Here is a 7,924-nt window from a genome sequence, read left to right as displayed (position 1 = left end):
TTATGAGGAAAGTAATTTCTGAGATTTTAAAAGTTTGCTAACCGGTCTTATGGGGGAAACTCAAATTTTTCAGAGTTCAGTTTTAAGAAAATATTTCAGAGCTTCAAATAATCATAGAAGTTAATTTATATGTTTATGATCGAATTTGTAAAAAGACCATTTTCAGAGAATATTGTCTAAGATGTTTTGTTAAGGAAAACAGACAACTTAGCCATAACATTTAGTTTTATATCGATTTACGGCTATTTCACCTGTAAAAACCAAAATTGAACAGAGCCCAGTTATAGACAGAATTTCGTCAGAGACCATTTTATACCTAAAAATGAACAGAGTCCACTTTGTGAGCAAAATTAGTCAGAGACAGTTTTAAGCTCAAATTTCATCAGAGTCCAATTATCAACAGAAATTCGCCAGTCTACTTTGAGAGCAAAATTAGTCAGAGACAGTTTTAAGCTCAAATTTCATCAGAGTCCTGTAATCTGTGAAAATTTGACAGAGTCCATTTTATACCCAATTTTCGTCAGAGTCCAGTTTATGCTCAAATTCGCCAGAGTCTACTTTGAGAGCAAAATTCATCAGAGTCCAGTTCTTGATCGAAATTAATCAGAGTCCAATTGAAGACCCAAATTTGACAGAGACCACATTTTCGCTACTAGCAGTCCAAATTTCCTGAAATTTTTACCCTCTGTATTTCAGACACAGTAAATAAGATCAAAACAGTTATCGAGCTCCAGCTCTCGTCCCCCACCTTAGTTCTCTCTCGTATATTTGTAAATAACCCATCAATTTCCCTGAAATTTTTACCCTCTTTATTTCAGACACCGTAAATAAGATCAAAACAGTTATCGAGCTCTAGCTCTCGTCCCCCACCTTAGTTCTCTCTCGTATATTTGTAAATAACCCATCAATTTCCCTAAAATTTTACCCCTCTGTATTTCAGACATAGTAAATAAGATGTAAACAATTATAAAACTCTAGCTCTTGTCCTCTATCCAAGTTCACTCCTGTAAATTCATTACTATCAGTCCAAATCCCCCTGAGATTTAAACACCCAACTACATTTTCAGACATAGTAAATAAAAACCAGTTCAGTTATCAAGTTTCAACTCTTGTGCCCCAGCTTTGTTCATTTTGTACAAGTTCTTTATTTTCCAACTAAATCACCCCGAGATTTAAGATCACCTTATTTCTAACGTAGTAAAATTAATCTGGACATTAGCCAAGCTCCATTTCCTCAGTCTTAGATCATCGAACATAATTATATCCGATCAAGTCCCTCTCCAGCCTATCTGTTTATCAGAGTAATCACCTTACCATTCTCATCCCCAACGTATCCAAACCTTCAATAATCATACTGTATTTGCAAATTTTCTCTATATACAGCTGTGTTCTTCACATTTTTTTTCGTGTTTTCTGTGTTCATTCCATGTTCTACAAATGCTCACAGCATGCACAGTTCAATTTTTTTCACCTGTTTTTCTCATTTTTTCTGTATTCTACCATTTTCCCCATAAGTTCTCTATGCTCTTTGTCATGTTTTCATGTACATCATATGTTCGCTGTATAACTTTTATACTCAATATTCATGTTCTCAATGTTCTTAGCTTATTCTTCACATTTTTCCATGTTTTCTGTGATTATTCCATGTTCTACAAATGTTCACAGCATGCTCAGTTCAATTTTTTTCACCTGTTTTTTCTCATTTTTTCTTTTTTCTACCATTTTCCCCGTATGTTCTCTATGTTCTTTGTCATGTTTTCATGTACATCATATGTTCTCTGTATAACTTTTATACTCAATATTCATATTCCCTGCATGTTCACTCTATTCATCAACTTTTTCTTACATGTTTTCTGTGTTCACCTTATGTTCACTGTGTTCATTCCCCTACTTAACCTCAATTTTTTTTATGTTCTTTGTTTCTTTAAACCAATTTGTTTCTTCCATTCACTAACTAGTTCTTTGTCAAATAATATTATACTGCAATACAGTTCCCTCAACAATTTTAGTCACCTAGTTTTTATTTGCAAAACTATGTCAAAGTAATTCTCATCGACAACTTAATAGTTCTACCAACCCCGTTTCTTAAACAAATCTACACTTTATTCAGTTCCAAATTTACAAAGACAAACCTTTCTTGTAACTTCTTAACTAAAAATCTTTCGCCAATCAACTAAAAATAATAACTTTCATCATTTCTTAACTAAAAGTGCTCATCAGTCAACTAAAAAAATAGTTACTTCATCATGTTTCCTTTTCATTTCTTAACTGAAATATCACTTCTCTCATCTGAAAATAGTCGTGTGTATCCTCTTTCCAACACTGTTCTTAACTAAAGTAACCTTTTCACTTCGCTAAAAAATAGTCATATTCATCATTGTTCCTAACTAGAATTATATGTCGTTAAGTAAGAAAAATAGTCAAAGGTGCTCTCCGTTTCACCAAAGTTACTCTTCGAGAAATCAAAGACACTCTTCAATACATCAAGGACTTACTCAAAGACACCAAAGTTGCACTGTAAGACATCCTTCGAGACATCAAAGACATCCTTTAAGACTTCAAGGGCACTCTTCGAGATATCAAAAGACACTCACAAACACTTAAAAATTTACTCGCATCCTCAAAGTTATTCTCAGAGTCATCAAAAAGTTAATCTCAGTCATCAAAATGTTATTCTCTAAGTAACCTTTCGTTTTTCAGAGAAACTTTCTAAGACATCTTCGTTCATTAAAGTTAATCTCAAAGGCATAAAAGTTATTCTCGGAGATATCAAAATTAATCTCTAAAACAACAAAAAGTTAATCTCGGTCATCAAAGTTGATCTGCAAGATATCTTCGAGACATCAAAGTTACTCTTCATTACATCAAAGACGCATTCAAATACTACTCATGTTCTCAGAAGTCATTCTCAAAGTCATCACCGATTTTCTCAGAGTCACCAAAGTTATTCTATGAGTTAACAAAATACTACTCATGTTCTCAAAAGACATTCTCAAAGTCATCAAAGTTATTCAAAGAGCTAACAAAAGTTATTCTCAGAGTCACCTTCGTTCTTCAGAGAAACTTTCCAAAACATCTTTGTTCATCAAAGTTATTCTCGGAGTCATCAAAAGGTATTCTCTAACTCACTTTTGATCATTAAAGTTAATTTCTATGTTATAAAAGTTAGTCTCAGAGACATCTAAAGTTAATCTAAGAGTTAACAAAGGTAATCTCTAACTCACTCTCGTTCATCAAAGTTGTTTCAAAGACATCAAAGTTAATCTCAGAGTTATCCAAAGATATTCTCATGTCCACAAAAGTTATTCCAAGAGACGTCAAAGTTAATCTCAGACATCTTCGTTCATAAAAGTTATTCTCAGAGACATCTAAAGTTATTCTCAGAGACATCTAAAGTTATTCTAAGAGCTATCTAAAGTTATTCTCAGTCATGATATGTTATTCTCTAAGTAACCTTCCGTTCATCAAAGACATTCTCTAAGCCCTCAAAGTTATTCTCTAAGACAACAAAGTCATTCCCAGAGTCATCAAAAAGTTATTCTCAGAGTCACCTTCGTTATTCAAAGAAGCCTTCTGATACATCCTCGTTCAACAAAACTGTCCTCAGAGCCATCAAAAAAGTTAAATACAGTCATCAAAGTTATTCTCTAAGTATCTTTTCGTTCATCAGAGAAGTTTTCTAAGACATCTTTGTTCATCAAAGTTGTTCTCTAAGACATCAATGTTGTTCTCTAAGGCCTCAAAGATGTTCTCTAAATCATAAAAGTTAATCGTTAAGTCACCTTCGTTCATTAGAGAAACTTTCCAATCCATATTCGTTGACCAGAGTTATTCTCAGAGTCATCAAAGCGATCTCTAATTCACCTTCGTTCTCCAAAAGTTGTTCTCTAAGACACCTTCGTTCATCAAAGAAACTCTCCTTCTTCCATCATGTTATTCTTTAAGACATCTTCAGTCATAAAATTTCTCTCCAAATGTAACTAGTTCAGCTTTTCATACCAAACCTGCACTTCTGTTAAAACATATTTTCTTAGTTGCTTTACCCTAAAACTGTTCTCTGAACTACACTGTTCAAACCTATGTAACCTATCCTCTCCACCCAATGTTACTTAGTTAACGTAACGTTCCTAAACCTAACTTTACCTATCCTAACATAACTTACCTTACCTATCTTACCTAACTTTACCTATCCTAACATAACTTACCTTACCTATCATACCTAACTTACCTAACCTAACTTACCTACATTTACCTAACTTAACCTGCTTAACCTAACTTTACCTATCCTAACTTAACTTACCTAACTTATCCTGCTTAACCTAACTTACCTACATTACCTAACTTAACCTGCTTAACCTAACTTTACCTATCCTAACTTAACTTACCTAACTTATCCTGCTTAATCTAACTTACCTACATTACCTAACTTAACCTGCTTAACCTAACTTACCTAACTTAACCTAACTTACCTTCATTTACCTAACTTAACCTGCTTAACCTAACTTTACCCATCCTAACTTAACTTACCTAACTTATCCTGCTTAACCTAACTTATATAACTTATCTTACCTATCCTAACGTAACCTAACTTGCTTTACCTAACTTAATCTTACATTCCCAAACTGATGTATCCTAACTTATCTAGTCCAGCCAGACATGATCTAACTTACATAATTTAACCTAACTTATCCTGCTTAACCTAGCTTACCTAACTTAACATGCTTAACCTAACTTACATAACTTAACCTGCTTAACCTAACTTATATAACTTATCTTACCTATCCTAACGTAACCTAACTTGCTTTACCTAACTTAATCTTACATTCCCAAACTGATGTATCCTAACTTATCTAGTCCAACCAGACATGATCTAACTTACATAATTATTCCTGCTTGTCTTTTGTGTTTCGTCAATCATTGTCTCATATTCATTTACTCATTTCAAGGGTTAATTTCTCAAATGGACATTTTTGCATTTCAAGTGTTATTTGTTTAAGATTGGGTGTTTAACCATTTCAAAGGATTTTTGTTATATATGGGAATCTACTCGTTTCAAGGGCAAATTTCTCAAATAGTCATTTTTGCGGATCAAGGGTTATTTGTTAAAGTTCATCAAGTTGCTCATAAGTTGTATTTATTATGTTTATCATATGTTCTTATTCCCCAACCCCTTAACCTAACCTCTTGTAATCTTAGTGTATTTAGTAGGTTCTATCATTTATTCTTATTCCCCAACCCCTTAACTTAACCTCTTGTAATCTTAGTATATTTAGTAGGTTCTATCATTTCGTCTCTGACGAAATTCTGTCTATAACTGGGCTCTGTTCAATTTTGGTCTTTACAGGTGAAATAGCCGTAAATGGATATAAAACTAAATGTTATGGCTAAGTTGTCTGTTTTCCTTAACAAAACATCTAAGACAATATTCTCTGAAAATGGTCTTTTTACAAATTCGGTCATAAACATATAAATAAACTTCTATGATTATTTGAAGCTCTGAAATATTTTCTTAATACTGAACTCTGAAAAATTTGAGTTTCCCCCATAAGACCGGTTAGCAAACTTTTAAAATCTCAGAAATTATTTTCCTCATAAGAATTCCTTAACTCCAAATCTGTGACTGGCCAAATTCACCTGGAACACCTGAAGACACAAACACGATATTTTAAAATCTACCTGAAAACCCTGTGCCATAAACACGATATTTCAGAAGTTGAAAACAGGCAAACTATATCCGTAGAGTTTACTTTGAAATGATGTGACACAAACACGATATTTTCTAAAAAATTTCTTTAAGATTTTCCTACTTATTTTCCTCATAAGAACGCTTAACAAACTTCTAAGATCTCGGAAATTATTTTTTTCATAAGAATTCCTTACTTCCAAATCTGTGACTCCCCAAATTCACCTGAAAACCTTGACATGCCACGGGTAACTTTTTCCAATCTGTGACTCCCCCAAATTCACCTGAAAACCTTGACATGCCACAGGTAACTTTTTCCGAAGTTGAAAACAGGCAAAATATGTCCGTAGAGTTCACCTGGAATTGCTGTGACACAAACACGATATTTTCTAAAAAATTTCTTTAAGATTTTCCTACTTATTTTCATCATAAGAAACCTTAACAAACTTCTAAAATCTCAGAAATTATTTTCCTCGTAAGAATTCCTTAATTCCAAATCTGTGATTCCCCAAATTCTCCTGAAAACCTTGACATGCCACAGGTAACTTTTTTTCCAATCTGTGACTCCCCAAATTCACCTGAAAACCCTGACATGCCACAGGTAATTTTTTCCCCCAGAAAAAAAAATGACCCGTGGCATGTCATCCCTACTACTTAGGTCCACTATGTAGGCCCACCGTGTACGCTCACCGTGTAGGCCCACCGTGTAGGCCCACCATGTAGGCCCACCGTGTAGGCCCAACGTGTAGGCACACAGTGTAGACCCACCGTGTAAGACCACCATGTAGGCCCACCGTGTAGGCCCACCGTGTAGGCCCACCATGTAGACCCACCGTGTAAGACCACCATGTAGGCCCACCGTGTAAGACCACCGTGTAGGCCCACCGTGTAGGCTCACCGTGTAGGTTACCAATATTTCTTCTTAAGACTCTAATCTACTCATCCTATATCATAGAATACTCTGATTTTCTTCTTCTTGTGCTGCATCTCGAAGAACTTGTCTACCATCTCGTGTACTACCCCAGAGTCTTCAGTATAATTTATCTCTCTACCCGGAGGCTGCTCCTCTTTCACACCGTCCTATCTAAAGGATTCCGTGCTTTCTCCGTCATGTTTTACCTCCTGTTTTACACTACCTGCCACCACCACTCTCTCTGGCTCTTTACACAACACTGAAACACCGCCCCAAGTCCTTAGCGCGCGGCTCTCATTGTTCACTGTCGTTTACACGTCGCCCGACACCCTCACCAGCCACCACACCCACCAGCAGCACCAGTCACCACACCCACCAGCAGCACCAGTCACCACACCCACCAGCAGAACCAGTCACCACACCCACCACCAGCACCAGTCACCACACCCACCAGCAGCACCAGTAACCACACTCACCAGCAGCACCAGTCACCACACCCACCAGCAGCACCAGTCACCACACCCACCAGCAGCACCAGTCACCACACCCACCAGCAGAACCAGTCACCACACCCACCACCAGCACCAGTCACCACACCCACCAGCAGCACCAGTCACCATACCCACCACCAGCACCAATCACCACACCCACCAGCAGAACCAGTCATCACACCCACCAGCAGCACCAGTCACCACACCCACCAGCAGCAGCACAAGTCACTTCACCCACAAGCAGCAACAGCCACTACACCCACCACCAGCACCAGTCACTACACACACCACCAGCACCAGTCACTACACCCTCCACCAGCACCAGTCACCACACCCACCAGCACTAGTCACCACACCCACCAGCTGCAACAGTCACTGCACCCACCACCAGTCACTACACCCACCACCAGCAGCAACAGTCACTACACCCACCACCAGCACCAGTCACTACACCCACCACAAGTCAACACCCACCACCAGCACCAGTCACCACACACACCAGCACCAGTCACCACACCCAACAGCAGCAACAGTCACTACACCCACCACCAGTCACTACACCCACCACCAGTCACTACACCCACCACCAGCACCAGTCACTACACCCACCACCAGTCACCACACCCACCAGCAGCGTCAGTCACTACACTCACCACCAGCAACACCAGTCACTATACCCACCACCAGCAAAAGTCAATACAACCACCACCAGTCACCACACCCACCAGCAGCGTCAGTCACTACACCCACCACCACCAGCACCAGTCACTACACCCACCAGCAGCACCAGTCACTACACCCACCACCAGCAACAGTCACTACACCCACCACCAGCAC

Source organism: Procambarus clarkii, chromosome 64 (assembly GCF_040958095.1).
Source record: "Procambarus clarkii isolate CNS0578487 chromosome 64, FALCON_Pclarkii_2.0, whole genome shotgun sequence".
Classification (NCBI taxonomy): domain Eukaryota; kingdom Metazoa; phylum Arthropoda; class Malacostraca; order Decapoda; family Cambaridae; genus Procambarus; species Procambarus clarkii.
This window is presented reverse-complemented; position numbering follows the sequence as displayed.